The sequence below is a fragment of the Equus przewalskii genome, chromosome 23 (assembly GCF_037783145.1).
Source record: "Equus przewalskii isolate Varuska chromosome 23, EquPr2, whole genome shotgun sequence".
Taxonomy (NCBI): domain Eukaryota; kingdom Metazoa; phylum Chordata; class Mammalia; order Perissodactyla; family Equidae; genus Equus; species Equus przewalskii.
In genome coordinates, this window is record NC_091853.1 from 22,884,763 (window position 1) to 22,901,731 (window position 16,969).

The following is a 16,969-nucleotide window of genomic DNA, read 5'->3' on the forward strand; positions in this document are numbered from 1 at the left end:
CTGGGTAATTAGAAAATTGGCCGTCCTTGGGGCTGGCCCCGTGGCCGAGTGGTTAAGTTCGTGCGCTTCGCTGCAGGCAGCCCAGTGTTTCGTTGGTTCGAATCCTGGGTGCGGACATGGCACTGCTCATCAGACCACGCTGAGGCAGCATCCCACATGCCACAACTAGAAGAACCCACAACGAAGAATACACAACTATGTACCGGGGGGCTTTGGGGAGAAAAAGGAAAAAATAAAATCTTTAAAAAAAAAAAGAAAATTGGCCGTCCTTTGGCATCTTCTCCTTTTGCAGCGCTTGGAATTGCAAGGGTCCCTTTCTTCTCAGGGAGCCTCTTCTCCACATCATCAGAAGCAATTGGGTACCTACTACTTGAAAGCCAGAGAGGAACAAAACTGCATTTGGAAAAAAGATACACCCCTGAAGTGTAAAGTCAATATTTAGCCTTGAGGAGATAGGAGTTTACGCTCAAAAAGAATTCAATATTGTCTCATGTTGCAGAAACTATTGCTGCTTCTGGCCAGGCTGTTGGATGACACAAACTCCTCAATGTCACACTTCAAGGTGTCAAGGTATTAGGGAGAAATGACTGTAATCATGGAATCACTTAAACAACATCAGATCTGTTCTACTTAGCGGTTACAGTGTCCCCCGGGACACTCAAAAGCATATTAGTGCTCGCGAGAATTGTCTCTCACAGGGAGTGAGCACATTTGGAATCTCTCCTTGAGGGCCCTTGACATAGGAGAGGGCCCAGGAGTCTGTCCTAAGCGCTTCCTCCCATGGCCTCCTCCCCTGAATGGCTGACCAGGAGCAGCTGATGGAAAGCACCTTCCCTTCATCCTGAGTACTGACGGTAACTCAGCTGACGTCACAGGGCACTGTGGCTCAGTCAGCAGCATTTGTCTGAGCAAGAGTTTGTGAACTCAGATTTCCTGGATCTATGCCAAAGGCACAGCCACCCGGGACACAAACAATTTTGAAAACAGGTGACCTATTATTTGTTGACCAATTGTTTATTGAACAGATACAGGGTGCCAGGAACTGGGAATACAATGATGGACAAGCTCCTTGGGTTCACAGCTGCACCACTCCTTGTTTCTGCACAGACCGTGGGAGGGAAGGCTGTGAGAAACCCACCTTGGCCGTGATCATTTTCTCCAGTGAAAGGCGAAAGGAATGTGTTTGGACAGGCCTATCCAGGTCACAATCACTGCTGTTTCCTGTGTGGCCTTTCAGACAAGCTGCCTCAGCCTGAGCATGTGCTCCTTTGGTATCTAACCATCTTCACAGTTCGCTAAGTTTTTTTCTTGTATCCGACCTAAACCCTTCACCGTAATCTTAACCTCCTGCTTCAATTCTCTATGTTTGAGGGAGATGGAAAACTTCTCAAAACCTTGGTCATAGAGAAATTGCTCGAATCAGAAGGCAGTCTCCCCGACCCCCAACTACACCACATTGAAAAACCCATCTGTCCTTCCGGACCCAGCAGAAGGACCCTCCCCTTGATGCCTCCAACCAGGCTTGATCATTTGTATCCCTCGGCGCCCAGCATCTAACCTTGTGTGCGGTTCACTGCCTGACCCTCAGGGTTGCGGTAAATGTGGACAAATGGTGGCTAAAGTGACTATGTCCTGTTAATGGAACAAACAGCTCCCTCTACTGTCCCACACCCCACGTCAGCCCCCTGGCTATTCTCTGAGTCTCAGTTTCCTCTCATAACATCTCTGTGAGCCTTGGCTTCTTTATGTGAGAAATGGGGCTAATAACTGCCCTGTTAAAGAGTTGTGAAAATTAAATGTAATAATCCATGCACAAAGCCTGCTGCTTGGCAGGGGTCTACTCAGTGGTGGTTGCTTTCTGCCTCTGTGTTGAAGAGGCCAGCATGGCCAGGTGGCCCAGAGAACAGCTGAGAAAGCAACCACAGCCTTATAAACCAGTGATGTTTCAGGTCATCTCTGCCTTAATGTTCCAGTCATTTGAGGACCTAAAGGCTCTACAATTTCTTAGACTCAAGAGGAATTTTTTCTCCTGAGAGGAGGCATATACAGGCATCAGGCTTTCTTGTCAGCACAAGCCTTGAGCCCTGGTGGGGAGGAAAAACCGGGAAGTGTTACCAGCACGATGAGCCAACCCAGGCTTCTCGGTCATTCTTTCTGAGTTATTTAGTAACTGCAAAATAAATGGGCTATTATCCAAAGTTAGTTCTTGCCATCAAATCTATTGGACATAAGCCCTATGATTCAATGGACATTTTCTATCTGACTGATCAGAACTATTTCCCTACTGACAAGGTTTTGGAGATTTGCCATCTTCCCCAAACACAGAACATGAAGCAAGGAGACTTAAAATTACAGTAAGAAGTGTAGGTGGGGTAAAAGGAAGAACTTAATGAACTGCAAAAATAATTAAATCCTGAGGGAAGGAGGCATTTGGACTGTGTTAGCTGTTCTGTGCAACCACAGAGATGGGTTTGCCAACAGCCTCTCTGGAGGCCGAGGATGGACTCTCTGACCTCTTGGTCCCATTCCATCAGCAGGGTCTCATGCAGGCTGCAGACTCCCAGCTGAGGGCTCTGCATGGGAGATGGAGAGTGGCCCTACTCCCCACCAAACACACACCCTCCAGACAGAGGGCTCAGGCAGTGCGGCTGCTATATAAATAACCGCCACATGACTCTTTCTGTCCTTAGAGCAAGTGCCTCTGGCCATTGGCCAGAATGGGATGGCGAGAACAGGAGAAGTAGCAGGGGGCAGGCCTGACAACTGAGAAGAGGGGGATGGTGAAGAGGTTAGGTTTTCTCTCACCCCCTAAGTGTGTGTCCTCGTGTGTTTATATGAGATATGTGTCTAGGCAGGGAGAGGAGCTATCCTACTTCTGTTCACAGTGTATCCTTCCTTCTGTTCCCACTACCGTCACCCTACTTCTCGGGCTCATCACATCTTCCTGGAACGTCGCTTTTGCTTCCTGTTTTCCTTCCTGCTGGTCTCTGTCTCCTCCGAGCAATCCTTATCTGCCACGGCGTCCCAATTCACTAGTCTGGTCCAAAACTTAGATTCCCCGTTGGGGTCCCGCTATGGCCAGAATTCTTCAATCTGTCATTTAAGACCCTCCACAACGAGCCTAGCAGCCAGGCCTCACCTCCCCCAACACTTCCATGTGTGTTCCAGTCTGCAGTAAAACCAGCTGCCTCGGCACCCTATGAGCTCAGTTCATTCAGTCCCACCATCATGGCTTTGTTCATATTTTCTCTCCATCTGAGTACTCTTCTCTCCATCACTGAAAAACCTGTCCACCCTCCACGTTTTGATTCTCCAGCCAGGCACAACAGTCAGGATTCCTCCACAGCCTGTGTCATATTCAATCTTGTGTGAATCAGTCAGGCTGCCTGGCCTTCGGGGTCAGCATAAAGGCGGACATGAGATGGCTAAGGGTACCATGTCCTGCTGATGAGAACAAACAGCTCCCTCTGCCTTCCCACCCGTCATCAACCTCTGACTATTCTCTGGCCTCCAGCCCTAGTTCACATCCCTGTGTGGAGCAGTCCTGACTGGTCTGCCTGCTGAACCAGTGTTCTCCACGAATGCAAGAGCTGTGAGCAAGCTTTTGACTATTTCTGAGCTCTGAGCAGTGCAGAGGCGGGAGCACAGCCCACCGGTATTACAGAGCCCAGTGGGGGCCTGGTATGCAGCTCAGGCTCTGATCTGAGGTCTGAGGCAGGAGAGAGTGGACCGGTGCCTAGAGCTTGCAAGAAAGCTAAAAAAAAAAAGACGCTTCATCCTTTTCTTTCCTTAGAGCCATCATCACTCTCCTCCAGCAACGTCCTTCTTTTGGTCAGAATTTAGAGTAGGTTGTGGCTTTGGGTGATTTGGGTTTCACTGTTTCCAGCCAGGTTCTTCCCTGTCCATCCTTCCTCCCTCCTTCCCTTTCTCTCTCCTGACCTTCTTCTTCATGGTCTGATCGAGTGTATGTTATACGAAAAGCAAGGCAGCAGTTCAAGTCCCTGCTCCCAGGAAGATTTGGTGGGAGGTTGTCACGTGTCAGGGTGATCAGTATTTGTCAGTGGTGCCAAGGCCTAGCTGAAGTGCCAGAATCACACTGAGGTGAGGCTTAAAAAGTACACCACATTATTATTCTCACTGACGGAGGAGGTATGTAAAGTGCTGCCCGGGAGACCCTGTGGGAGGTGGAGTGGGCAATGAAAGACACCAAGGTGGAGACAGGCAAGCCAAGGAAGCCAGAGGTGCCCTTCAGTCTGACCACTCCAATCCAGCCTGAATCCAGAGCCGGCTGCAAATCACACTCACAGAGCTCAATTCTGATGCTTTCACTCCTACACGGATCATCTATTAGATTGCTGGCCAGCTCACGTTTTCCCCTCGCATCCCCATCCCCATGTGCTTTCACCTACACCTTCTACTCCACAAGGTTTGGACCACAGGACCACCCTCTGGGTGCTGGACCTGTGACAGGTAACCTCGGAGTCCTCCAAGACCATGTTTGTTGCTATACAGATGGTAAAAGAAGACAGCCCAGCTGAGTTCCTGCACAAGGTTCCCTGAGCTTCCCCGCTGTCCTTATAAAGCAGTGAAATAATCATCTTTGTGTTTTCCCTCGGGGCGCTCCTTGATATGTGATCTTTCCCTGGTCAGAGGCATCCACAATGCCCTGAGGAGAAGTGGGGGTTAAAACAATAATGCAAAGACAAAAAAGAAAACAATGTTCAGTCTTTTTAAAAAATCGAAAGTAAGTTACTGAGAATAAAAAGATATTGAGAATAAAAACAGAGTTTTGGCTATAAAAATAGAAGAGTGAAAGAACAGTTGGATAACCGTGGCCGCTTCAGACCTGCTCACATTCTCATTGTTCCCTGAACCCCAGTGCCTCTCACACCTCCAGGCGTTTGTATGCACTTGGCCTTTGGCATGCCATGCTCTTGTCCCCATAGTTCTGCCTGGCAAGCTCAGTCCAATTCTGAAGATTTACCCAGATGCAAAGTCCTCCTCTCCAAGAAGCTTTCCCCGAAAGCCCCACAGAGCTGGTTGCTACCCTAGCCTTCTGGTCTACCGTCGGTTAAAGCACTCAGCTTCTCATAACCCTCTGCTTGCATATCTGTTTCCTCTTCTCTCTAGGCTGTGAACATCCAAAGTGGCAAATGGAGTTCATCTTTGTATTCCTGGTGTCCAGCATGGTGCCTGGCACATAGTAAGCAATCAATCAAGTTTAATAACTGAATGCAGAATTCAGCTGCGAATGACTGAGCCCTAATACAGTTTTGGGTCCTAGGAGCATAGTCATTGAGAACTGATTGTAAACTCAGGGCTATTGCCCAACCGGTACTGGGCATTTCTAGTTCTCAGTCCTCAATTCAATAGCTCAACTGCTTAGGTGACCGTAGCAGTACTGCAAAGGGCCCAGCTCTCCCTGCCCAGCACTCGGGCAGCCTAACAACACTTCAGCCACCGGTGTGGCCATGGGCTTCCTAAGCCAGCAGCATAGCCCAGACCCTGCAACCTCCAAGTAGGAGTCAGACCTGGGTTTGGCTCCTTTGTGACCAAGGCGAAGCTTCGTCATCCCTGCCCCTGGGCTTCAGTTTCTGCATCTGTTGTGTGGTTGTGGGTCCTACTTAGAAAGCTCTTAGAGATTCCTGAAAGGACTGTGATTGTACAGCCACAGAAAGGGTGTTATGTCACCGTGGTATAAGAGCACAGCAAATAATGTGAACCAGGAATAATAAGGGCACTTATTCCCAGAAGCACATTGATTGAAACCACAAAAGCTCCTTGGAACAGGGCTTGAGGATGGTAAAAGCCGGAGCAATCAACAACCCCTGAGGGAGGGGAGCCCATGCCAGGCGATTGATGGAGAGTTCGTTTGGTGGTTGTTGGCAGGCAGTTTTGTTCCCTCAGGTGATCTCACTTTGGAGAAATTTCCCTGCTGTTATAAGCCCAACCTATTTGCTGGCTTCTGGGGAGAAACAGCCATTACTTCCACTCCTCGCGTAAGAAGCGAATTGGCCTTAGCACAGCTCCATTCACTTTTCATTCTCTGTATTTTGAAGACAAGTCTCCAGATAATGGAAACTTTGTCATCACTTTTGCTTCTAAAATCTGCAGAGGGATCATCTGGGTCATGCCTTGACCCAGTCATTGCTACCTCTGGTCAGCAATTTCGGAAAACTATCCAGATGCACCACATCTGTGAAAAATAAAATCACCTTAACAAACAGGTCATCCTGGAATGGAAAAGTATGTTTAAGCATGGGTCCAACAGCAGAAAGGGCAGAATCTGCAAAGAAAAAGAATGGTGGCTCTGCACAAAAATTTCAAACTTCTAAATGACAAAAAGCACCATCGACCAAACTGTAAGACAAAAAGACATTATGCTGAGCATTATGCTAAGAGAAATGTCAGATAGGAAGACAAATAATGTATGATCTCACTTATATGTGGAATCTAAAAACACCAAACTCATAGGTACAGAGAACAGATTGGTGGTAGCCAAAAGTGGTGGGGGGGGGGGTGGCGGGGGGCGGGGGGGAATGCAAAATGAATGAAGAGGGTCAAAAGGTACAAACTTCCAGTTATAAAATAAATGAGTCCTGGGGATGTAATGTACAGAATGGTGGCCAGAGTTAATAATACTGTACTGTGTATTTGAAAGTTGCTAAGAGAGTAGATCTTAAAAGTTCTCATCACAAGAAAAAAAAGTGTGCAACTATGTGTGGCAATGGATGTTAACTAGACTTATTGTGGTGATCATTTCACAATATATACAAATATTGAATCATTAGGATGTACACTTAAAATTAATATAATGTATGCCAATTATATCTCAATTGAAATAAAACAAATTGTAGAGAATATATTTGCAACATTCATAACAGACTTAACAAGTATCGTCCTTAATATATAAAAGCCTTTTAAAATCATTAAGAAAAATACTAGCAACCCAACAGAAAAATGGGTTGAAGATACAGAGAATGCACTAAGGAAAAATACAATGGCCAATGAACATCTTTAAAAAAATAAAACAATGAGGGAGTGACGTCAGCAACATGGTGGCATGAGCTCACGCAGGACTCTCTCCTCTCCAAATTACAACCAAAAAGGGCAACTGCTTTCCAACTAAAAAAAAAATCCTAGTAAGAGAAATTGTCGGTGACCCACAGCAGCCAAACAATGGAGGGTGGAGGCTGGAGCCCCCCTCGGAGGAGCTGGAATGGGGTAAGAGAGAACTTCGTTCCCTCCCCTAGAGACTGGGATGGCTGCCACAGGTGAAGGAAGGAGTAGGGGGAGGGGCCGCACATCTGCAGGGATCGTCCAGCACTCACACAGACCCATTCAGTGGAAACCCTCTAACGGGGGAAAGCTTTTGCATGGGGGAACCCCAGAAAGCCAGGGCCCCGGGAGACGAGAGAGCAAGAGCTGACCTGCATCCAGGTCAGAGCGCAAGAGAAAACGCCCCTCCTTCCCCAACCTGCACTGCACGCAGCCATCACAGCTGAAGGCAGAGGGCTCAGAACGTGCGGCTCTTGATCCCCATTTAGTGGCGACAGGTTGTAACTGCAACCAAATAATAGCATCATGCACAAAAACCACCCCTTGACCCTCCAGCAATTTATAAAAGCTCCAGTCCAAAAGGAAAACAGTAAAAATACAGAAATATGTCCTGAGGACTTAGAAATAGGTAAACTAAGTGAAGATGAGTTCAAAATAGCTATCATCAAATACTCAAGGAGGTAAAGGGAAATATGGAGAAACAACTCAACGAGTTCTGGAGTTACTTCACAAAAGAGATTGAAACTATAAAGAAGAATCAATCAGAAATACTAGAGATGAAAAATACAATGGATCAGATAAAACAGAATATGGATTCCCTGAATGCCCGTGTAGACACCATAGAGGAGAAAATTAGCATAATCGAATACAGACAGGCTGAATGGCTCCAGACAGAGGAAGAAAGAGAACTGAGAATTAAAAAAACTGAAGAAAATCTCTGAGAAATAGCTGACTCAATGAGAAAATGCAACTTAAGAATAATCAGAATTCGTGAGGGCATGGAAAAGGAAAATGGAGCAGAAAGTGTGCTCAAGAAATAATGGAAGAGAACTTCCCAAATCTAGGGAGAGACGAATGTGTGTGGAGGAAGCTTTCAGATCTCCTAGATTTGTCAATGTAAAAAGACCTACTGCAAGGCATATAGTAGAAAAAATGCCAAAAAATGAATGACAAAGAAAGAATACTCAGGGCAGCAAGGCAGAAGAAAATAACCTACCAAGGAACCCCTATCAGACTTTCAGCAGTTTTCTCTACAGAAACCTTACAAGCTAGGAGAGATTGGACTGACATATTAAAAATTTTAAAGGATAAAAATCTTCAGCCAAGAATACTCTATCCAGCAAAAATATCCTTCAGATATGAGGGAGAAATTGAATCTTTTCCAGACAAACAAAAGCTAAGGGATTTCGTAGTCACAAGACCTCCACTACAAGAAATCCTCAAGAAGGCTGTCATACCTGAAATAAGAAAAAAAGGGAGAAAGGGGTCACAAAACACAGAGGAGGGAGACAGATAGATAGAATTGGAATAGGATAGAAAATATTCGACTATAGCATTAGGATAAAGGGAAGTAAATCACCAAAGCAAAGACAATCTTATCACTCTAACTACAAACTCACAACACAAGTTGGAATAAGAGATGAAAATAGTAATTTAGGAGGGGAGGAGGAAAGGGACTGAAATAGTCTAGGCTAAGTAAGTAAGAGACCACCAGAAAATGGACTATGTTATACATGATATTCTGAATACAAACTTCAGGGTAGCCACTAAACTAAAAAACAGAACAGAGACACAAAACATAAATAAGGAAAAATCTAAGAAATTGCAGAAGTCAATGGGTAGGCTAAAACACACAGGACGAGAAACAAAGGAAACACAGGAAAACCGGAAAATGAGCAACAGATTGACAGCATTAAGCCCTCATGCATCAACACTCACCCTCAATGTAAATGGATGGAACTCTCCAATGAAAAGACACAGAGTGGCAAAATGGATTAAAGAACAAGATCCAACAATTTGTTGCCTCCAGGAAACACACCTCAGCTCCAAGGACAAACACAGGCTCAGAGTGACGGGGTGGAAGACAATACTCCAAGCTAATAGCCATCAAAAGAAAGAAGGTGTTGCAGTACTTATATCAGACAAAACAGACTTCAAGATAAGGCAAGTAAAGAGAGACATAGAGGGTCAATATATAATGATCAAAGGGACACTTCATCAAGAAGAAATAATGCTTATAAATATCTATGCACCCAACACAGGAGCACCAAAGTTCATAAAGCAACTATTAACAAACCTAAAAGAAGATATTAAAAATAACACAATAATAGTAGGGGACCTCAACACCCCACTCACGTCAATTGACAGATCATCCAGACAGAAAATCAACAAAGAAACAGTGAAGCCAAATGAAAAGCTAAAACAGTTGGACTTAATAGATGTATATAGAACACTTCATCCAAAAACAGCAGACTACACATTCTTCTCAAGCGCACATGGAACATTCTCAAGGATAGACCATATGTTGGGAAACAAGGCAAGCCTCTACAAATCAAAAAAAATTGAAATGATAAGAAGCATCTTCTCAGATCATAATGCTATAAAGCTAGAAATTAATTACAAGAAAAAAGCTGAGAAAGGCACAAGGATGTGGAGATTAAACAATATGCTATTGAATAAGCAATGGATCATTGAAGAAATTAAAGATGAAATCAAAAAATACCTGGAGACAAATGAAAATGATAACATGCCATACCAACTCATATGGGATATAGCAAAAGCTGTATTAAAAGGAAAATTCATCACAATACAGGCACATCTTAACAAACAAGAAAAATCTCAAATAAGCAACCTTAAACTACACCTAACTGAATTAGAGAAAGAAGAACAAACAAAGCCCAAAGTCGGCAGAAGGAGAGAAATAATAAAAATCAGAGCACAAATAAATGCTATTGAAACAAAAAAGGCAGTAGAAAGGATCAATGAAATAAAGAGCTGGCTCTTTGAGAAGATAAATAAAATTGACAAACCACTAGCCAGACTTACAAAGAAAAAAAGAGAGAAAGCACAAATAAACAAAATCAGGAATGAAAGAGGAGAAATAGCAACAGACTCCGCAGAAATACAATGGATTATAAGAGAATACTATGAAAAACTATATGCCAGCAAAATGGATAACCTAGAGGAAAGGGATAAATTCTTGGACTCCTAAAATCTCCCAAAGCTCGCTCAAGAAGTAGCAGACAATTTGAACAGACCAATCACAAGGAAAGAGATTGAAACAGCAATCAAAAGCACCCCAAAGAATAAAACCCCAGGACCAGATGGCTTTCCTGGGGAATTCTACCAAACTTTCAGAGAGGATTTAATACCTATCCTTTTCAAGCTATTCCAAAAAGTTAGGGGGGATGGAACACCTCCTAACACATTCTATGAGGCCAACATCACGCTGATACCAAAGCCTGACAAGGATAGCATGAAAAAGGAGAACTACAGGCCAATATCACTGATGAACATAGATGCAAAAATTCTAAACAAAATTTTGGCAACCAGAATTCAGCAATTCATCAAAAGGATCATGCATCATGATCAGGTGGGATTCATATCAGGGACACAGGGATGGTTCAACATCTGCAAATCAATCAACGTGATACAGCACATCAACAAACTAAGGAATAAAAACCACACGATCATCTCAATAGGTGCAGAGAAAGCATTTGACAAGATCCGACAGCCGTTTATGATAAAAACTCTGAACAAAATGGGGATAGAAGGGAACTACCTCAACATAATAAAGGCCAAATATGACAAACCCACAGCCAACATCATACTCAATGGGCAAAAGCTGAGTGCCATCCCCCTGAAAACAGGAACAAGACAAGGATGCCCTCTATCACCACTCTTATTTAACATAGTACTGGAGGTCCTGGCCAGAGCAATTAGGCAAGAAAAAGGAATCTAAATAGGGAGGGAAGAAGTGAAACTCTTGCTGTTTGCAGACGACATGATCTTATATATAGAAAACCCCAAAGAATCCATTGGAAAACTTTTAGAAGTAATCAACAACTACAGCAAAGTTTCAGGGTATAAAATCAATTTACATAAATCAGTAGCATTTCTATACTCTAATAACAAACTAACAGAAAAAGAACTCAAGAACACAATACCATTCACAATCACAACAAAAAGAATAAAATACCTCAGGGTGAATTACTAAGGAAGTGAAAGACATATACAACGAAAATTACAAGGCTTTTCTGAAAGAAATGAATGACGACATAAAGAGGTGGAAAGACATTCCGTGTACATGATTAGAAGAATAAACATAGTTAAAATGTCCATTCTACCTAAAGCAATCCACAGAGTCAATTCCATCCCAATCCGAATCCCAATAACATTCTTTACAGAAATAGAACAAAGCATCCTAAAATTCATATGGGGCAACAAAAGACCCCGAATTGCTAAAGCAATCCTGAGAAAAAAGAACACAGCTGGAGGCATCACAATCCCTGACTTCAAAACATACTACAAAGCTACAGTAATCAAAACAGCATGGTACTGGTACAAAAACAGATACACAGATCAATGGAACAGAATTGAAAGCCAGGAAATAAAACCACACGTCTATGGACAGCTGATCTTCGACAAAGGAGCTGAGGGCATACAATGGAGAAAAGAAAGTCTTTTCAACAAGTGCTGCTGGGAAAACTGGAAAGCCACATGTAAAAGCATGAAAATTGACCATTCTTTTGCACCATTCACCAAAATAAACTCAAAATGGATCAAAGACCTAAAGCTGAGACCTGAAACCATAAGGCTTCTAAAAGAAAATGTAGGCAGTACACTCTTTGACACCAGTATTAAAAGCATCTTTTTGGAAGAGATGTCTTCTCAGATGAGGGAAACAATAGAAAGAATAAACAAATGGGACTTCATCAGACTAAAGAGCTTCTTCAAGGCAAAGGAAACAGGACTGAAACAAAAAAAACAACCCACTAACTGGGAAAAAATATTTGCAAGTCATATATCTGACAAAGGCTTAATATCCTTAATATATAAAGAACTCACACAACTCAACAACAAAAAATCAAACAACCCAATCAAAAAATGGGCAGGAGACACGAACAGACATTTCTCCAAAGAAGATATTCAAATGGCCAATAGGCACATGAAAAGATGTTCATCATTGCTGTGCATCAGGGAAATGCAAATCAAAACTACACTAAGATATCACCTTACACCCGTTAGAATGACAAAAATATCTAAAACTAATAGCAACAAATGTTGGAGAGGTTGCGGAGAAAAAGGAACCCTCATACACTGCTGGTGGGAATGCAAACTAGTGCAGCCACTATGGAAAACAGTATGGAGATTCCTCAAAAAACTAAAAATAGAACTACCATACGATCCAGCTATCCCACTACTGGGTATCTATCCAAAGAACCTGAAATCAGCAATTCCAAAAGTCCCATGCACCTCTATGTTCATTGCAGCATTATTTACAATAGCCAAGATGTGGAAGCAACCTAAGTGCCCATCAACAGATGACTGGATAAAGAAATTGTGGTATATATATAGAATGGAATACTACTCAGCCATAAAAAAGAACAAAATCGTCCCATTTGCAACAACGTGGATGTACCTTGAGGGAATTATGTTAAGTGAAATAAGCCAGAGAGAGAAGGACAATCTCTGTATGACTCCACTCATATGAGGTATTTAAACATGTGGACAAAGAGAACAGATTAGTGGTTACCAGGGGAAATGTGGGGTGGGGGGTGGGCACAAAGGGTAAAGGGGTGCACCTACAACACAACTGACAGACAGTAATGTACAACTGAAATTTCACAAGATTGTAACCTATCATTAACTCAATAAAAAAAGTTAATACACATACTAAATATTGAAAAGATAAATAAAATAAAACAATGAAATAAATGTAAGGAAATAAATGCAAAATTAAACAATGAGATTTAAATTTTTACCTATTAGATTGGCAAATATTTTTATTTCTAGTGGTAAATGGTGAGTTCACATTTGACGTTACCTAGGAAAGCTAACAATAATTATATTCTATGACTCTGACATTCCATTCCCAGTTTCTCCTAAAGAAACATTTGCATTTGGGCATAAGAAGGTTGGGCATATGAGAATGCTTATAACATCCCTGTTTGTAATAGCAAACACTGAAAGAAACCCAAATATCCATCAATAGATAAAAAGATATATAAAGTGTAATATGGTCACATAATAGAACGCTACACAGTGGTAACAATGAGTGGTTACAGCTACACGCATGAACATAAATTGAGTGTCTCAAGTCAGTCAGTCTGATTTCATTTGTACAAATTTTATGATATTTGAAGTCAGAATATTGGTTCCCTTTGGAGGGACATAGTAATTGGGAGGGGGCCGATGAAGCCTCTGGGGTGCTAACAGTGTTCTGTGGCTTGATACAGGGGTGTGTTCATGATGAGAAAATTCGTCAAGCAGAACACTTAATGATTCATCCACTTTTTTTATGTATGATGTACTTCACTGACAAACATTTTTTTGAAAGCAAGTCGCCAAAGAATACATCCATGAAGTGAAATTTTATTTATATAAAGGAAAAGCATGCAAAACGAAGTCAGGTATTGTTAATGGATGCCGGTACACGTGGTAAAACAAAAGAAAAGTAAAACCCCATAGAGACTCAACTCAGGAAGGTGAATGGTTCTTCTGAGGAGGGCAGAGGTGGGGTCAGAGGGCAGAGGTGGGGTCAGAGGGCAGGGCCTTCTGGGAGACTGTGATGTTCTGGCTCCTAACTCAGGTGGTTGATTCACAGGTGTTTTATTAGTCTTTATGTCCTTCATGTGTTAGAAATATTATTTTCATGTATTTAATATTTAATAGAAACTAATTTGAAATTATTCTTAAAAGACTTTGATACCACTGCTGTCGGAGGACAGAGTATAAATTGGTACAATTTTTCTAGATGGAAGAATGTCTCTGTGCCAAAAATCAAGTAAAGATTACACTTCTAAGAAGTTTTCCTAAGACAATGATGGAGACAAGAGAGCAGAGATATAGAAAAGGACACTTATCAAATATGGTTTATTATGACAGAAATTAAAAACAACAAAGTTTTAACAATAGGAATTGATCAAACGAATTATACTAAGTCTATAAAATGGAGTACTATGTAAGTATAAGCTTCATGACGATCATGTACGTCTGTTGATTGCCATGGACATGTGTTCACAATATATTCTTGAGTGAAAAAAATAAGGTTATAAAACAGTAAGCATGGTACGGTATGAGCTCATATATTTAAAAACTATATATTTTCATGTATTGGTGCAAAAGCTCTGGGTCTGTGCCCTCTCCGAGACCTCGCAGTGGACATGGTGAGCAGCATCTTAAGGCCCCGTTAGAGGTCATAAAGAACGGGGTGGTGGTCTCGGTGGGATGGAGAAATGCGGAGTCAGGGCCACAGTCCCAGAGGCTGAGAGCACTCAGGGTGTGGAAACACCCCTGCCCTCCAGTCAGGTGGCCCTTGGTCAGTGCCCTCGATTCCTGCCCTCTCCATGGCCTTGCCATGCTAAACACTGTGCAAGGTAGCTCTTTCTAAATGGGACATGTATTACTTAGAGAGATGGGTGTAGAGGCAGAGGGTTGTACATGGAAAGAGAACAGACGTTGGGGTCACTCCAAAGTGTGTGGCGTCCCAAATTTGTCATTTACCAGCTGTGCAACTTTAAGGCACATTACTTGAGATCACTGGATCTCAGTTCCCTCGTTGGTAAATTGGAGATAACACAACCTACAACATAGAGTTCTTGTGAGGATTAAACGTGAGCACAGATATAAAGTATGTAGCACGGACTAGATGCCCAATACTGACAGCTACTTGCTTTATTCTTGTTTGTAATAAATTATTCTTCCTCTTGCATGTTCCAGGTTCTCCTAGTCTTCGCCTGGTTGTACTCTGCTGTTCATGTCTCATATCAAACTGGGCAATGGTGTCCTTCGCAAAATTTAGGGTGCCTGAATCTATATGAAGAAAAGGATGCTGTTGGACACTTGTTCTAACTCTTGGACAGGGTGCCAACAGAGGCCCGAGTCACCATCCCCAGCCTCTGCCTGCAGTGATGGGACAATGGTATACAGCCACAGGGCCCCAGCTCAGGGAAGAGTCGAGTGACACCGGAGGGGCTGGATGGAGATAAGTAAGAGTCAGCTGCCTGGATTAGGGATAAGCCCTAAGGTTGCTCCCAAGCCTGAGATACCACGATTTCAAAATCTTTCTCTGTTTACTTCATTGATCCAGACAGATTAGCCAAAGCCTAGAGAGGCCAGCTGACTCAGCCAAGGTGGCACATTGAGCAATGGCTGGGCTGGGATTAGTGGCCCTGGCCTTTGAGCCATTATCACGGAGCTGGAAGAGACCTTGATCCCATCCCAGTGGAAATTTCAAACTCATGCCTTCAGCATTCAATCAGCAGCATACCACATTGATTTTCATTCGTTGATAATTTTGGACTCAAACAGTTTTTACTATGTTGATTCATTTAAAAGATATTTATTTGGCATCTACTATAGGCAACACTCAGTGCCCATTAAGTTCTCTTTGAGGATATTTATTTCCTTCTCTGATGACATTCCCTAATTGGAAATCAGAGTGGGAGACTCTGGACAGGACGGCCCGGCGTTTGCCTTAGCTGGATGCCAGTCTGTGTTAAATCTCCAAGCTGCCGACCAGACACAGTCTTGTGATTGGAATGGAGAGTAGGAAATAGTGTCAAAGTGAACAAGGCAGAGGTCAGAGAGGAGGGTAGCTTGAGACAGCAAATAGCACAAGGTAAGGTGAGCGGGAATAGGATCAGATCTTCCCATGAACACATGGAGGAGATGTGAAAAGATGAAAGAGACGTAGTGATCAGAGAAGAGAAGTACGGAGATACAAGAACTGGGTGTGGGCATAAGCAAAGAAAGGAAGCACGAAGCTTCCTTGTCAGGGTCCACCCAATACCGTTTGTACTAGGGTTAAACCACGGAAGTAGAACCTCTATGAGTATTATGCAATAAGAAATTTATTATAAGAATTAGAGCTTACACAATTGAGTGGGGAACTTGGAGAATAAAGATCTGAAAAGAGGAATTGAAGGATCACAGAAAAGTTGCTAACCAGCCCTGGCTCAGGTGAACAAAATGAAGCTTACAGAAAGCAAGGCAGGTCTGGCTACTAGACTGGGACCACCAAGGGGCTAGTGTAGAATCTTGGAAAGAACATTGGCTCTTTGTGGCTGCTGCCTCTGTGAGTTTGCAGCAAAGCATCTGATGGTGAGCATGGGGTCACTCTTGGTCAGCAGGGCCAGCGGTCATGGAGCAGAGAAGAGTGGGGACACACGGGAGCCTGGCTGCATCTCTGTGTCTCTCTCACCAGCTCCAGCCAACAGCAGTCTTCAGAGAAAGCATGATGGCTCTGCTTCACTGCTGCCTCCCGCATCTCATGCAAACTCACTTTTGGCCAACTCTACCCAGTCATTCAGGGAAAGGGGTGCTGGGAAATTCCAGCATAACCAAGCTGACCGTTGAACAATCCAACACCCTGACTGAGGAAACACTCAAACACACTCAGTTCTCAGACACACGGAGCCTCAAAGTTTCAAAAAAGTATACGGTAGAGAGAAAGGCCGTCAGAGTGTTTCTGTCCCTCAAGACTCTGGGTTGCAAGTGACAGAAATCCTAAAACAAACTGGCTTAAGTAAAAACAGATGCTTTTGGGAAAAATCTTGGGGTAGTTCAAAGAATTAGAATAGTTGCGGGATAATGCCGGGATGGTCAGATGGAACTTGACACCATAAAAATGTGCTCTCTTTCTTTGTTTCCATCTCTGCCTCTCGCAGCCTTGTCTCTGGAAGGTGGT